A 17,342-nucleotide genomic window follows, 5' to 3' on the forward strand; every position below is an offset into this window, starting at 1 on the left:
TTGTAAATGATCTTTTTTTAATGTAGTAGCAGCAGAGTCCCAGACATAACAAGTGGCTACTGAAAAAAAAAATGTTAGGAAAATCTGTTTCTTAACATCAAAGATAATTTAAAGTTCACTTCTTAATAAAGCCATGTTTCATCTGGATTTGAGCTGGACAAAAAAAAGTAGTCGATTGAATGGCAGGGCAACTAAAAAAAATTAAGTGCCAGTCTAGAAGAAGTAGAGGTGAAAGGCAGTGTTACATGGTGGCGTTTTCTAGTGTGTAAGCAAATAATCAGGCAGAAAAATAATAAATGGTTAACTACACGGCAAAACTGCCAGTGTTAAATTAACTATTAGTCTGAAAGTTGTCATTGAAATTGTATGCAGATTATGGCAACATCACCACATATATTCCTTAAGTGTTAACTTTAACACTTGTGATTTTGCAGTGTAGATCCAGTGGGGCAGGTGGGTTTGTCGCGCTCTCTCTGTGTGAAGCTTTGTTTTACCGCTTTTATTCATTAATTCCTTGTCTATATCAAGGTATATACATATATATTTTTATAGATTTTAAGAATCTTTTTGACTCTTATTTCACGTGGATTGTTCTCTTTTGAGAAGTTAGACAAATGATTGAAATGAACACTCAAAATGGATTAAGGACATGAATAAAAAAAAAAAACAATGTTCACAATGAGCCAAATTACAAGGTGCACTGTAAAGCTATAATGAACAAATATAACCCATTATGTCTTACTGATAATCCAAAGACCGGTTTGGGTAGTAGACAGACTGCCCAGCAAGATGAATATGCCAACCTTCTTAAGAGTAGTGCAGAGAGAAGTTCTGGTACTCCATTTTGTGAGGCAGTTCCAACTGATTTTCTTTTAGAGTCTTAGTGAACTGGTGCAGTAGAACCACTTGACATGTTATGGACTTGTGATTCCAGATTTATTAAACATATGTAGCCTTTTAACACCTCAGGGTGGGCTGAGTGGGATAGGGAAAAAAGAACGTATTTGTAATCTGAGCGAGCTTTAATGGTAGCATGATCAGAGAGGTGGGCCCTAGAGACGCTTACACCATTGTGAAAACAGTATTTCATGACAGATGAGGCCGCTGCCAAGAAAGACTTACTGGCAGGCTCTGTGAGATGAGTAAGCCAAGTGTTTTTGAGCTGTGCTAGAGGGCCCCCACATAGAAAAAGGATCGGCTGGTGGGCAGCAGAAAACATTTGCTGACCTCCAGATATTATCATCAGTGAGTCCAGTGTAAACCTCACTGGAATTTTGAAATTATCCAAATAAATATGAGCTTGTGTTAGTGACCCAAAGGGGACTGTGGACCAGTCACTGAGTGGCCAAATGCTTAGGTGTGAAAGATACCAAGTGGCAGAGATTCACTTTGAACCTCCCCTTACAGCTAACTACTATTCTTCCATTTTCAGTCAATTTAACAAATAGGGGGCTCTCTGGTGGCAGGTAGAAGTCTCTAGCAATTCAAATTAAACTACTGGAGATATTCAAATCCTGAAAAAAACAACAAAAGAATGATAGAATTTGCACATAACCTAAAAGAGCAGTCACCCTGCAATTCTTCATTTAGACGGTGAGCAATTTCTAATTTTGTAGTGTGACTCACAAACAAAGGCAGCAGATTATATCACTGGAGAATGAAGCAGCGCATCTGAAGCGGGGTTTGTTTGCAGCAGTCATAAGTGCCTAAGAGTGGCAGATACTTTTACCATAGGAAAAATGTGTGCCATAATTCAGAAGAGAGTGTCAGGTAGCGTCAGTCTGAGCTCATGGCATGATGAAGTCTTTATTAAGAATACCCTGCTGTTCGGGGGCATTTGTGATTCATGACAGCAGCCCAGAAAATAGAGTGATGAGAAACTACTGCAGACCAGGCAGCCTGGCCAAATGGCTAAGGGTCTTTAAGGGCTAACTATAAGCCTCACAGTTGCAGATTTACTCCCCTAGCACTAACTCACGGTTTCACTCTGAGAAAGTCCTCCAGGTGTGGGAGTACCAAAGCAGCTGTATTGTATGGTTTATTTTCAAAATGCACTCTCAAAGGGCATTAATAAAGTTAATTCAGTAGAATTCTTTCATTTAAAAAGTAAATCACATATTCGAGGACAGCAGTGACAGTTAAGGGAAAGAGCTTTTAAGGCAGAAACCAGAGCTAGAGAGCACTTCTCCACACAAAACAGCCAGGCTAACCTAAAGCAAACTACCAAGTCATATAGATGGAGTGAAACCTTGAAAATATTTTTAAAAAGGTGGGGCACTTTAACTATTAACTAACCCAACATCCATCCATCCATCCATTTTCCAACCCGCTGAATCCAAACAGGGTCACGGGGGTCTGCTGGAGCCAATCCCAGCCAACACAGGGCACAAGGCAGGGAACCAATCCCGGGCAGGGTGCCAACCCACCGCAGGACACACACAAACACACCCACACACCAAGCACACACTAGGGCCAATTTAGAATCGCCAATCCACCTAACCTGCATGTTTTTGGATCGTGGGAGGAAACCGGAGCGCCCGGAGGAAACCCACGCAGACACGGGGAGAACATGCAAACTCCACGCAGGGAGGACCCGGGAATCGAACCCAGGTCCCCAGATCTCCCAACTGCGAGGCAGCAGCGCTACCCACTGTGCCACCGTGCCGCCCCTAACCCAACATGTACTAAATAATCTCTCATTTGTCAACGTTCTTATATTTATTTGTTCTTATGTTCAACCAATGCAATGCAATCCAAGTAAAAAGAGGATAACCCGAGATCACGAGGGTGTAATTGATTTTTCATGGCACTCTTCATATAATTGGACACAATCAGTACTTTGAACAACCCTGCTGTAATTCGAAGTCGCAAACATGTTGAAAATGGGTTTGCGGCCTCCAAAATACTCCACAACAGGCAGGCCAGGAGTTTCACCAAGACTACCCAGAAGAGGCCCAACCTCCATCCAGCTTACTCCAACTACAAACGGTTTCTTTCCACCCTAACAGGTGCAAAAATAGGAAGCCGACATTAAAGTTCAAAATATAATGAAATATTTCAAAAACACATCAAAAAGCCCTGCAGAGAGTAGGATAACCATAAACCCCAAGCTTACCAGAAAGAGGGCAACCAAAGAATGTTTATTCATGAAAGATTTATTATCAAAATAGAAAAATATCACAAGAATGCTCAAAAGGAGCAAAAAAGCAGTTGTCAGAAAAGCAATCCCAAGCAAGCAAGTCCCAAAACACAATCAAATTTACATGAAAAGCCATACTTACAAACAACTGCAAGCAACTTCATACTTGACTGCTGGGTCCCACTTCTGACTGAAAATGAATAGCCAGAAGGAGGAACCAGCAGTCGTGACATCAAGGTGGCCCCGCCTCCATCAGCTCCACCCACAAAGCACAGGGAATAGAGGCACATTTAAGGCATCAAAACAGAAATAACAAAAGATGAGTGAAATTAACAGAACATAAAAGTATGAAGAAAATAATACCTCAGATTTAACAAACAGAACAATAAAACATGGCATGCAATAAAAATGAGTTTATTATTATTTTTTTTTTTTACTCATCTTTCAATTCACTACAAGACTGGGGGAGCCAAATCATATCCTGGGGGCATCAAACTCAAGGCAAAAAAACAGTCCCATTTAGAATGCCTGTTCACTATTTGGCACACCCACTCACACTTATTTCCCCAACATGGCCCTAAGTGCAATGAAGTCAAAGTATCCATAGGAAACCCATGGAGAAATGAAGAAAATTTGAAAAACTCCACACCGATGACATTGACGAGGTCAGGATAAGAACATACTGTACGTCTCAGGATCTCGGAGGCAGTAGCGCAAACCTCTGCCACTCCTAACCTATCTATAAAGAAAAAAATCTCTCTATATTAGTAGTAATTAAAGCATGCATTTATTTTTCTTGAGAAATGGGTTAGCAGTTCTCATGATAGTACAAATAGGAGCAGAGATGTTTGTAGGATATTAATGAGGTGCTCAGGAAATGTATTGATAATATTTAAACTCCAATCTAAGTGAACCAAGATGGAATAAAGAACAAAGTAGAACAGAAGATTTAAAAAGTGTGATTTAAACCACAATGCCACTGAACTGCATCTGACATTCTGTCATCTGAGCTACCTGCAGCCATTGTAGGCCTGCACTAAAATAATCACTTCTGACTATTAAATACAACATATCTTTGTGATTTTATCCTTTTCATGATTAATTTAACTTTTGGGCAAGGTTGGATTCTTCTGGGCCTCAGGACAAACGGATTGGTCCATTAGTGAAAAACATTTTTCCTTAAGCTGTCTGCAGATAGCCAAGCATTGCTTATCAGTCAGCCAGTAATTAAATCAGGGACATGTAATTTTAAATTATATATAGATATACAGTAGATATAACTATCCATCCATCCATTTTCCAACCTGCTGAATCCGAACACAGGGTCACGGGGGTCCGCCAGAGCCAATCTCAGCCAACACAGGGCACAAGGCAGGAACCAACCCCGGGCAGGGTGCCAACCCACCGCAGAGATATAAATATAGATAAGATAAATAATATGTTATAATACATTATATAATAAAATATAATAAATGAATATATAGCAAATATTAAAACCTTGTTGTCTTCAAGTCAATAAATACAGTAAGTGGATAACAAAATGAATGACACAAAATCCTGAAAAAAAACAAACCCATCTAGCTCTTTGCTTAAACATATCTGACGGACATAAGCTTGTGGGTTAACCTCCCCTCACTGGGCAGATTAGCAATAAACGGATAAGGTGGGGATGTTATTTGAGACTCTGGGATCAGACAATAATGACAACTCTTCTCCCATCGGTTTGCATATTAGATAGGAGAAGTCATCTCACTAACAAATTTAAAAAAAAAAAAAAAAAAAAAACAGAAAATTGAATAAATGTATTTAATGTCAATAGTTGTGAACACTATAAAAGTACTATACAGTAATCCCTCGCTATATCGCGCTTCGCCTTTCGCGGCTTCACTCCATCGCGGATTTTATATGTAAGCATATTTAAATATATATCGCAGATTTTTTGCTGGTTCGCGGATTTCTGTGGACAATGGGTCTTTTAATTTCTGGTACATGCTTCCTCAGTTGGTTTGCCCAGTTGATTTCATACAAGGGACGCTATTGGCAGATGGCTGAGAAGCTACCCGGCTTACTTTTCTGTCTCTCTTGCGCTGACTTTCTCTGATCCTGACGTAGGGGGATTGAGCAGGGGGGCTGTTCGAAAGATTATCTTCACGTTGCTATCTTTTGTGCAGCTGCTTCCTGAAACGACATGCTGCACGGTGCTTCGCATACTTAAAAGCTCGAAGGGCACGTATTGATTTTTGATTGAAAAACAAACTCTGTCTCTCTCTCTCTCCCTGCTCCTGACGGAGGGGGTGTGAGCTGCCGCCTTCAACAGCTTTGTGCCCCGGTGCTTCGCATACGTAAAAGCCAAACAGCCCTATTGATTTGTTTGCTTTCCTCTGTCTTTCTGACAGCCTCTGCTCCTGACGCGCACTCCTTTGAAAAGGAAAATATGTTTGCATTCTTTTAATTGTGAGACGGAACTGTCATCTCTGTCTTGTCATGGAGCACAGTTTAAACTTTTGAAGAAGAGACAAATGTTTGTTTGCAGTGTTTGAATAACGTTCCCATCTCTCTACAACCTCCTGTGTTTCTGCGCAAATCTGTGACCCAAGCATGACAATATAAAAATAACCATATAAACATATGGTTTCTACTTCGCGGATTTTCTTTATTTCGCGGGTGGCTCTGGAACGCAACCCCCGCAATGGAGGAGGGATTACTGTATAGACAAAAGAAGACAGTGCATCAATGTACCATTGCCTCACTGGAGTGGACTATGCTGAAAAAATATGTTAACCTTTCACCTTAATTTCAATTAATTTTGAAATCAAATTTGATCAAAATATACATTTTAAATAATATACTCACCTTACAATGGACAGTGCCGTGTCCAGGGAATGTTTCTGCCTTGTGCCCTTTTCTTGTGGGCCCCCACAGCCCTATTCAGAATTTAGTATGCTTAGAAGATGGTTTGCTATGGTAAATAATATACTTTACACTCTTAAAAATAAAAGGTACCGGAGCGGCTTCACAGAGTGGTGCCACAGAGAAACCATTTTTATTTCCCAAAAGACCTACCTACATGATGGTTCCAGAAAGAGCCTTCTCCTAATTTAGATCTGTAATAGGCACCATACAGTAAACATTCATGAACAGATAGTAAGAGATATCAAAAAGTCATGATTGTAAAAGAACTCTTGATGCACACATAAAGGCAAAGTCCTGGTTTTCTTAATCTGATAGTGTCCTGCCAGGTAGCCTTCCATACATTAAAACATTTCAGGGGTTTTTTTTTCTACATATTAGGATGTTTTTAAATGCACAAAGAACCAACTTCATTTACAGAGAACCCTTCCCAGAATGGAATGTCACTCTTAAAAGTCCTAGCTCTTTAATGGCATTTTATGGTTCTTTATTGGCTTGTGTGTTTCCTTGTTGAACCTTTGCTTGAAAAAGCATCATTTCATTCTGGGATGGGTTCTTTGAATGTAAAGTTGGCACTTTGTGCTTTGAAAACCTTCCTAAAATGCAGAGAAAGAGAGAGAAAAAAAACACACTTTAATGTGTGGTAGGATATGTAGCAGGACACTAACAGATTAAGAAAATCTAGATTTAAACAGTATTACTGTACATATGCAGTAAGAGTCCTTTTGAAATCATCAGCAATTGATATTTCACTGATCTATTACCATCTATTCATGGTTATTTACTGAATGGAGCCTGTCTGAGATCTAAATAAAGAAAGATTCTTTCTGGAACCATCAAGTGGATGGGTCTTTTGGGAACCAAAAATGGTTCCTTTATGGCATCACCCTGACGAACCATTCAGGCCCCTTTATTTTTAAGAGCGGGTGCTTTTGTAAGCAATGGTTCTAAGAGGAACCACACAATCCAATAAAGAATCATAAAATATGATTAAGGAACCATTGTTTTTAAGAGTGTACAATTCCTGAATACTGTACACCTTAACAATAAAAGGTACCAGAGTGGTTCTTCAGAGTGATGCTATAGGGGAACCATTTTTGGTTCTCAAAAGACCCTTCTACATGAAGGTTAGAGAAAGAGCCTATTATTTCTTTAGATCAGGGGTCCTCAATCACGGTCCTGGAGGGCCACAGTGGCTGCATGTTTTTGCTCCAACTCAATTGCTTAATAAGAAGTATTTAGTGCTCAAGTAACATTTCTGCTTCACTTTACTTGACTGGCTCATTAAGATTTTGAACCTTTATTACTTATTTTAGTCTTAAACAGCTGTATTCTCGGTTTTTAATTGCTCCTAATTAGCAATAACATGCAAATGACAAAAGAGACCAGCATTTCTCTATTTAGCTTGTTACCATTTACACCTGTGTGTATTTTTCATGCACTATTGGGTTTAATTAAGTACTTGGAAGGAAAGTGAAGAGAAAAAAAGTAAAGGACAGAGAATTACTCCTCCATTTTAGCCTTCAAATCATTTGGATGATATCCTTAGAAAGGGGAAGAAAGTCCAGGATATAAGAATGAGCTGACATAGCAGAGTTAAAGCACTAAAAAGCCATGAAATTAAAGTATTGGCAAGAATTGCTTTCTAATTAAGTAACTGGGTTAGAACAAAAACCTGCAGGCACTGCAGCCCTCCAGGACTGTCATTGAGGACCCCTGCTTTAGATCCATGAAAGGTTCCTTACAGTAAATGACCATGAATAGATGGTAACAGATCTGTGAAATACCAATGGCTTATGAGTTTTAAAGGACTGTTGCTGCATATAACAACACAGGTTAAATTCAGGTTTTCGTGTCCTTAGGTTTTAGTGTCCTGTTAGGGAACTTATCAAACATTACAAATTTCTCTGGTCTACATATTAGGATGTTTTCAAACCACAAAACTTCATATGCAAAGAACCCTTCCCAGAATGAAATGGTGCTTGGTCAAGCAATGGTTCTAAGAGGAACCACACAACCTAGTAAAAACCATAAAGTACCATTAAAGTACCAGGATTGTTTTTATAGTGTGCATATTGTGGCCCTTGCCCGGCCAGGATGCCTCTGTGGTGTAAGGACCAGGAGAGAGAACATGTGCAGGGCATTATCCCCACTGGAGCAGTAGATGGCAGTTCCCCTGGGTTGTGGCAGTGCCACGGTTGGCCACAGGGCTTCACAGGAATTGGAGTCCTGCAACTCAGCCCTGTTGGGTGCTGTGGGTACCATGTGGACTGGGGAGACCTACTCACTGGGGCTCAAGCCTTATCCATAAATGCTCCCAGGTCAAGCTTTCGGGACACCAGTACTTCTTCCTGGGATCACTTAAAAGGAGCCACCTGCCTTCATTCCAGAATCAGGAGGTGGAGGACAAAGCTTGCTGGAAGAGGAGTGGAGGCGGAAGGAGAGACAGGAAGAGAAAAAGGGAAAGAAAAGAAGGCAAGCTGCTGTGTGCCTTATTATATTGTGCTCTGTACTGTGCATTGGTGGTGGGAAACGAAGGGAAAGCATTTCCCACATCACAAATAAAGCCTTGTGTGTTGCTGGACTTGTGCCTGTGTCTGTTGTGTCGGTGTTTGAGGAACTGGTGCGTCCCCTATAATATGAACAAATGTAAGAGTTAAAATAGACAATAATATATAATAAAACTCGCAAAAATGCCAAAGTCAAACATATCATGCAAGAGAAACATTGAAATAAATAAATATCTTATACACTTTATGCAATCTGCATGTATAAACATTAAAGGATAGCATTAGACAGAGGCAGGGCTTCACAAGGCTCTCTCTGTCTATTAAATATTATGCCGAACATGTTTATTAAATATTAATAGCGTATATCTCTAACATAGACGCATTCATATCTATCTATTTTACCTGCAATATGAGAGTAATTAAGAAAACAAACTACTGTAATTACTTCTTACAAGGCGTCTTTGGCTTCAACTAATACAAGTATATAACTGTTTATGATTTGGAGTTTTGCTTCAGGAAATAGAAAAGATCTTCTCAGATGGAAAAAAATGGAGTGCAGCATCTTCAGAGTGTACCGCTCGCTGCTCGAGACCCTTTTCACGATCCGGGACGGAATGAATAGAACCTGCATTACCGACTTCTCGACTGGCAGCAAAAAAGACATAAAATAGAAAAAAAAAGTGCGAGTAACCAACACTGCCCTACTAGCCACACAAAAGGTACAGCGCACACCAACAGAAGTAAAATGTATGACTGAATTAAAATTGTTATTAGCCTATAAACAAATAAACCAGCTATTTATACAAATACCGCACTGCAGCGCGCCCATCGCATGAACGGATTACAATACAAAAGACGCCACTAATAAAACACAAAAACACAAATAACAATTATAAAGGATTCACCAGCAGCGAGAAAAAGTTCCTTTAAATGTCCAACGGTGTAATAATTCTTTTTTTAATTTCTGTCACTGCGAGGATTGGGCCGAGCCATACCTCAATACTGGGAAACCTCTATCTCACACCGCTTCTTCACACAAGCATGTCACGCGCTCTCCCACGTTCTGCATAAAAAGGGTAAAAGGATTCTCTATGTTGCCTTCCATGAATGAACCCGGATTTACCTGACTCTTCCTGTAGGCAGCGTAGTTTTCCCCATAATACCCGCAACACACACACACACACATTCATTCTCTCTCTCTCTCTCTCTCTCTCTCTCTCTCTCTCTCTCTCTCTCTCTCTGGAGCTGTTCCTTGCTTCTCTTCTCTTTTCTTCTCTTCTCTTGTTTACTATTGCACCTTCACTCTTTTAGGTACGGTTAGCCCCGCCCCGTTTTCGATTTTATTGGCTCTCCGAGTCAGGTGCTCCTTTCCAGGTAATCTATAGGTTTTCAAAACCCATTCGGATTCTTTACTGTTAATGATAAAAAAAGCACAAAATACAACGACACCAAACACACACGACAAACTGTTAACAACAGGAGCACGCACAAACTAAACGCTGAACTTCCCAATTACTAAATAACTTCTACACATACTGAAAGCATTCTGACATGAAGTATTATTGCCTGGTTTGTGAACAGCGTGATAAAGGACCGCAAAGTTCTACAGAGAGTGAGGCGGTCAGCTAAATGCATCAGGGTGTGCACTCCCTAACTTCAAGGACATTTACACCAAGTAATGTCAGACCAGGGCAAAAAATATCATCAGTGACACCAGCCATTCCAACAGTCAGGTAAAACCTACTGCTGCCTAAAGTCCAGTTCTGAGAGACTGAGGAGGAACGTCTGTCTACAGTTCATCCGCATCTTGAATAAGTGTCGAGAAATACGTGACACCCAATCGTTAACTCTTATTATTTAAGTTAATGAACTTATTTATTTAGCTATTAGTAATCACATATTTGACATTCCATTTAGATTTTTGATATTTATAAAGTCATGAGGGTCCTCCCTGCGTGCAGTTTGCATGTTCTCCCCGTGTCTGCGTGGGTTTCCTCCGGGCACTCCGATTTCCTCCCACAGTCCAAAGACATGCAGGTTAGATGGATTGGCGATTCTAAATTGGCCCTAGTGTGTGCTTGGTGTGTGGGTGTGTGTGTCCTGCGGTGGGTTGGCACCCTGCCCAGGATTGGTTTCTGTCTTGTGCCCTGTGTTGGCTGGGATTTGCTCCAGCAGACCCCCGTGACCCTGTGTTCGGATTCAGCGGGTTGGAAAATGGATGGATGGATAAAGTCATGAATTATTGTTACTCTTTATAAATTCTTTAAAGAACAGTCATTGGAGTTGAGCATCTAAGCATTCCACTACATATTGTACTGCATGTATAATTTGTATGTGACAAATAAAATTTGGTTTGATTTGAACTACTAGACGTTTAGAAAGCACCACACATTTCAATTTCTCTTTTAACAGCCAATACATGGTGCAATGAGTTTGAGAAGAGAAAACAGGCCTCACAAAAGTGACCCTCAGATAACTAAGAGGGAGAGTCTAGCTAAACTTAGAAAGTGGGATTTATTAGAAAATGGAACAAACCTTAACAAAACTGATCATGTCATTTCTCAGTGTGGTTTCCATCCTTCTCAATCCACTTGCGCCACCTGCCTGGATGTGCATGGATTCCAGCAGAATAGAAGGTTTTGTCTTGTCCTCTCCACCACTTGTGCCCCCGAGTTATTGTTGAACACTACATGCCGAGGGGTACTACACTCACTAGTGCAAGTTACTGTGACTTGCTGGAGACCAATGTGAAGCCTGCTATTCGATCCAAATGGTGGGGACTGCTGTCTCAAGGAGTCCTTTTCCTGCAAGACAATAACACACTGCTAAGAACACCAAGGCCTATCTGGAGAAACTTAACTTTGAGGTATTACCACTTCCAGATTTGGCACTGTGTGATTTCTACCTTTTTGGACTGCTAAAAACATCTGGGTAGTCGTCAATTCAAGACAGATACCAACGTGAAGAAAATGGTACACGAGTGGTGGTGAGGACAAGACAAAACCTTTTATTCTTCTGGAATCCTGGCACTTCCAGGCAGGTGGTGCAAGTGCATTGAGAAGGGTGGAGACTCCATTGTGAAATGACATGATCGGTTTTGTGAAGGTTTGTTCCATTTTCTAATAAATCCCATTTTCTAACTTTAGCTTGACTCCCCCTCTTAGCAAGGAGGGATGGATTAGAGGACTCAGCATTTTCACCAGTCTAATGCTAAGAGTATGTGTGAGTTTCATTACATAAGTGGACAGACAGAAGTTCAATAAACAAGTCAGGAGAGGATAGTCTTGCTCAAGCCATATGTATAATATACTGTATATGCCTGGAAACAACCAAGAGTAAATTTTGTTTGGGTGGGAACAATTAGACAACTCACTAAGTGCCACAATCCAATGTCTTATGAAGGAAGCACTCAAAGTAGGGGTGGAGATTTTGAACTGCAGAGAGCAGTGGTGCTCTTGTTAACCTGATCTGATGGAGAGCAAGCTTCTGATTATGAGGAACAGATGAAAAATCTCCTAAAAAAAACTATTAGACATAAATGTGTCATGTTTGCAGAGAGCACAATGTACGTTTTAAATATACACATAACCTATTGCAAGGGAAAAACCTTTCTATGACATCACATTATACTTTGGCATTCAAAGACATCAATGGACAAGCAGTAAACGTGAATGATATGTTGTCACAGGTGCCGTGTGTGTTTCAATGATAGTGTAGGAGTCGATGTAAGGTTGAAAGAATTGGCAGCGATATTCATGAAAACATGAATTGCAAAATATGCATTTGAAGTAAAAGGTGTGTCACACTCCATCAAAAGGGCTGCCATCAAAAGAGCTGATAATGAAGAGCCACAGGATTTGCAGATTTCAGTGCCCAACACATCTGAATCAACACTTCTGCCTAACAACACCAGTGGAGGCCTTGGATGAGGGTGCACAGCATCCACCTTCTGATGGCACATCTGAATGAATAACTGAAGGAAGTTAACATTACTGTCTAATTAGAATTGCAAACATGTCATGGCAAAATATAGCCGCAACATTTTAACACGTTATATATCCATAGACCACAATGCTTATCTAAACTCAGTTTAATGTTGGTATCTCATATAGTGGCGCAATACTCAAAATGACAAAAGATATCATAGCAGACAAAAGTACTTCTCAAACGTGAAGCCAAGTAGCTGCAGTGGTCTGTGTGCGTGTCTTTCTCCTCTGTCACAGTGCTCATTACAACGTACAAATTAAAGCTTTAAACATTACTTACCTTGTGCTACTGAACTCCTGAACTGATAACAGCAATTTTACTTTTTTAGTTTCTCTCCATATCAAATCTTTTGTTCAGTTTCTTTCATTGAAAACCTGGTAGTTCAAACTTCACGGACTGTAGGAATTGGAGGTGGCTTCTTTCAGGAAGGCGTCCTGTGTGTTTATGTTTTTCAGCGCAGGATTTCATCGCTGTCCACTACACACTTTTAAACAGGTTGTCCTTTGATGTGTGTTCTTCTTTGAGAATCATGTCTGGCCCCATGAGACTAGGGGAAGATAATCCTGGGCAAGGTTGATCTTTGCTGAAAGCAAGGAGCATACTCTCAATGACTTCTCTGGGTTTTGAATTTTATTCTAAGAATTAAATCAAATTTGATTTGATTTGATTTGAACCACTAAATGTTTACAAAGTACCAAATATTTCAGTTTCTCTCTTAACACTAAATGTTTACAAAGTACCAAATATTTCAGTTTCTCTCTTAACAGCCAATACATTGTAGCGGTGCTACAGGGGAGTGAAGACTTCAACTCCCAGCATTCCCTGCAGTGGCTCTTCTGATGAGGATGTAGGGGCTGCTGGGGACAAGAAGGCTGCCGCAAGATTTAAAAGGAGGTCAGTTATACAGAGAAGAGGGGGGTCTTTTGTTGTTTCGTGTCTGGAGTTACCTGTCTGTTTGTCTTCCTGTGGATTCTTGTTTTGTCCTGGATCATCTCCTGTTTTGGTGTATGGACTGTCTGGTGTCTTCAAGCTGCATGAGGACTGTCTTAGGATTTGTTGTTGACCTGCGAAGAAAGAAACACTTCTGATCCTATCCCACGTCATCATCAGGAAATACCAGTAGGACTATTCTTTGCTTTCACATATAGCGAGCTGATCTCTGGGCTATCTATCTCCATCATTTCATTACATCAGTTGCCATTTTTTATAGAGTTCATCATGCGTGGTTTTGCTAGTTGTTGAATTCGTGTTTATTGTATATCACTGTAAAGGAAACTGGGGTGGGATCATTTTAGTTTGTGTAATTAGATTAAGTTTTATTCATTGTTAAATTTACTGTTTTAATTCAATTTGCTTTTGTCTCCATGAGGGATTGAGTGTGAGTTGGGCCAAGGCTGGGTGCATTCCTTGAATCCCCTCTGAAAAAATTAATAAATCACCATTAAAGGCAGTGTAAATCTTAGCTAAGCTTTTTAGACCTCTATAACATCATGCAGCCAATACCATATGCACTTCAGTACAAGGTCATCCACCTGAAGCTAAGCGTGTTTAGGCCCAGCCAGTTCTTGGATGGGAGAACATCTAGGAAACCTTGGGTTTCTGCTGGAAGAGGTGTTGGTAGAGGCCAGCAGGGGGCGCTTACCCTGTGGTCTGTGTGTGGCTCCCAATGCCACAGTGAAGTGATGGGGACACAATGCTGTAAAAATGGTGTTGTCCTTCAGATGAGACCAGGGATGGGCAAAGTCAGTCAGGGCTACAGTGGGTAAAGGTTTTTGTTGCAACCCAGTTGCCTATTTAGAAAACAATCCTTGCCAATAATTTAATTTCATGGCTTGTTAGTGCTTTAAATCTGCCATGTCAGGTCATTCTTATATCCTAGATTTTTTTTTTCCCTTTCTAAGGATATCACTTAAATGATTTGAAGTCTAAAACAAATGACTAATTCTCAGTCCTTCACTTTTTTCTCTTCACTTTCCTTCCAAGTATTTAATAAAACCAAATAGTGCATGATAAATACACACAGGTGTAAATGGAAACAAACTAAAAGGAGAAATGCTGGTTTCTTTTGTTATTTGTATCTTATTGCTAATAAGGAGCAATTAAAAACCAAAATACAGCTGTTTAAGGCTAAAATAAGCAATAAGGATTCAAAATCTTAACAATTGAGACAATTAAAATGAAGGAGAAGTGTTACTTGAGCAATAAGTGCTTCTTATTAAGCAATTGGGTTGGAACAAAAACCTGCAGCCATTGCGGCCCTCCAGGAATGACTTTGCCCACCCCTGCATAAAACCAAAGTCCTGACTCTCTGTGGTCATAAAAAGATTCCTGGGCATCCTTTGTCCTGGCTAAATTTCTCAGCACGGCCTAGTAATTCTGGGCACCCTAATCGCTCCCTGTCTCTAAATGGTTGCCTCTCTCACCACTTAACAGCTCATGTATGGTGAGCCAACTGGTGCCAAAATGGCTGCCGCCTTATCATCCTGGTGGATGCTACACATTGATGATCGCTGAAATGGCTCCCAACTCACTATGAAAAATGCTTTGAGTAGTGAGAAAAGCATGATATAAATGTATTATTATTATTATAAGTAGCAAACGTTTGTAAAAAAAAAAAAAGGTTAAATTACAAACTCTTCCTAGCCTTAAAATTTGGGAATAGTCTATGAAACATTAGAGTAGATTCCAATGTGACAGATTAAGCTAATCCTTGGTACACTGTAACTAGTTAAGAGCTAATATAATTCATGCATTACCTTGTGTGTTAAAAGGATAAAAATAATGCCATAACGTAGTTGAAATTCACACATAAAAAATGAATGCAATCATTAAAAATCATTCTTGTAAGAGACATGCCGCAGAGGGATGCCCTCTCAGTTTTAAGGATGGAGCAACTGCTGAGGGAACACTACTTAAGTGTGAGATTTGTTAACCATTTCTCCTTCATAGGGGAGCAACATAAAATGATCCAAATGCAAAAATGATTAATTTTCTGGTTATGGTGCATTAATAATGCCTGACAAAGCATGTTTTGCTTCCTGAAAAAAATTTGGTGACTATGGTAGACAGTGCAATAAGGCGCTATATAGCACCCGACCTGGCACAGACTGAGTAAGAGGCCCATGTAAAATCACTAAGAGTTTTTATTTTCTCTTCAGCCATGGGGCATGTCTTCCCCGTGTCCCACAGGCCCAACACAGTCCCAAAGCACTTCAATAACTACAGACAACCAAACCAATCCTTCCTCTGGTACCACCACTCCTCCCAGGCAACCTCGTCCTCTTTCTCCTGATTCTGGCCCCTGAGCGGTAGCCCACCCGGAAGTGCTCCAGGTGATTGATCACACGTTGCTAATTGCACTTCCGGGCGGGGCTGTAGAGGTGTCCACACAGGCTCCAGGATCCATGCAGCACCCCCTGGCGGCCACCCCAGATCCCCACAGGGTTGTGGAGAACTCCATCTCCCATGAAACCCTGCGGGAAACTGAGGCACCATCATCAGTCAGGGAGGCTGCCACCAAGCGTCCCGGGGGAGGTAGTGAGACGCCCATGGCTGCTCCCCCCGGAACATATGTGGAAGGGGCGTCCCAGCTGGGCATGGGACCCGGCCGCCCGCCACAACAGTTAATAGCTATACTCAAATATCATTCCAGATTGACTGCATCACATAAGAATTTGGAAAAAAATACAATTAACTTGTGCTAAATGTAACGTTTTTAACCGCTTAATGAATCTAACATATTACATTAGTTCAATTGAGCTAAAAATGTTTTGCTGCTGATTTTTGTTGCCTAACAATAGTCGTCCAGAATTGCCCTGATTCTGCACTTTTCTCATTGTAATATCCCAGTGAAACATTTGTCATGTTCCTCACTGAGTGCACCAAGATTTGTATCGAAGAAATGTTTATGTAGAATATGAATCTTTAGCAACTTTTGCTCTTCTTTTGTATACTTGAAGCATGTTGTCAACCAGCTTTGCATTGTCTGGTATTCCATAGTTATCAAGAAAATTCTCAATGACATCCTTGAATGCCTTCCATGTGATTTCCTCAGGCACCACCGGCATATGTGTAAACCACTTCACTTTTATTTTGTGTCTGATTTGTGGATTAGCAATAGCGCCATCTTTAATCTTGGCATCAGGTATTCGTGGAAACATCTGTTGCAAATATAGAAATCCTTCACTTTCCTTTTCACAAAATTTTTAATCAGTCCAAGTTTTATATGAAGAGAAGGCAAAAAAAATAACTATGTTGAGACCAGAAGTTGTTTGTACGCTATACTTTTCTTTTTTGGAACCAAATGTGTACAGGCTGGCCAGTTCTTTTTACTGTAATGATAACACGGCTGTCCCATTCGCAAATGAAAAAACGGGACTTGGTGTATCTGAGCTGCATTCCTGGTAACAGTGCCACAAATATTGTTGTTGTCTCTTCACCGAGAGGACCAGGGGGGTCAAGCGTGGGCAACACAGTTCCTCTCCCGGGACGCTAGATGGAAGCCACCATGGGTTGAAGTGGTGCCTTGAACCCCCGCAGGGCTTCATGGGAGATGGAATTATCTACAGCCCTGTTGGGATCCCGGGGTGCCCCCACGGGGTGAAGTAGCTGTTCCTGAGCCCGTGTGCAGCCGTATGTGGGACAACGAGCACCTGGAGCACTTCAGGGTGACTTATATAAGGGGCCAGCAGAGACTACTCCAGGAGCCAGCGTCGGGTGGAACGTGGACGAAGCTTGCCGAGGAGGAGTGGAGGAGAAAGAAAGGAAAAGTATTGTTTAGAGGTGTTTTGTACTTT

General features: G+C 40.8%; 1 protein-coding gene across 1 annotated transcript in view; it reads right to left on the minus strand.

Annotated features, from left to right (window-relative positions):
* The window catches only part of LOC114664469 (myosin-10), a 149,704-nt gene extending 146,374 nt beyond the window's left edge, over positions 1-3,330 (minus strand). Inside the window, exon 1 of the mRNA XM_028818577.2 lies at positions 3,282-3,330. The gene's annotated coding sequence lies outside the window, so the exon portion shown is untranslated. The remainder of the gene's footprint in view (positions 1-3,281) is intronic.
* Positions 3,331-17,342: the final 14,012 nt, after the last annotated feature.

The sequence above is a fragment of the Erpetoichthys calabaricus genome, chromosome 14, assembly GCF_900747795.2.
Source record: "Erpetoichthys calabaricus chromosome 14, fErpCal1.3, whole genome shotgun sequence".
Lineage (NCBI taxonomy): Eukaryota > Metazoa > Chordata > Cladistia > Polypteriformes > Polypteridae > Erpetoichthys > Erpetoichthys calabaricus.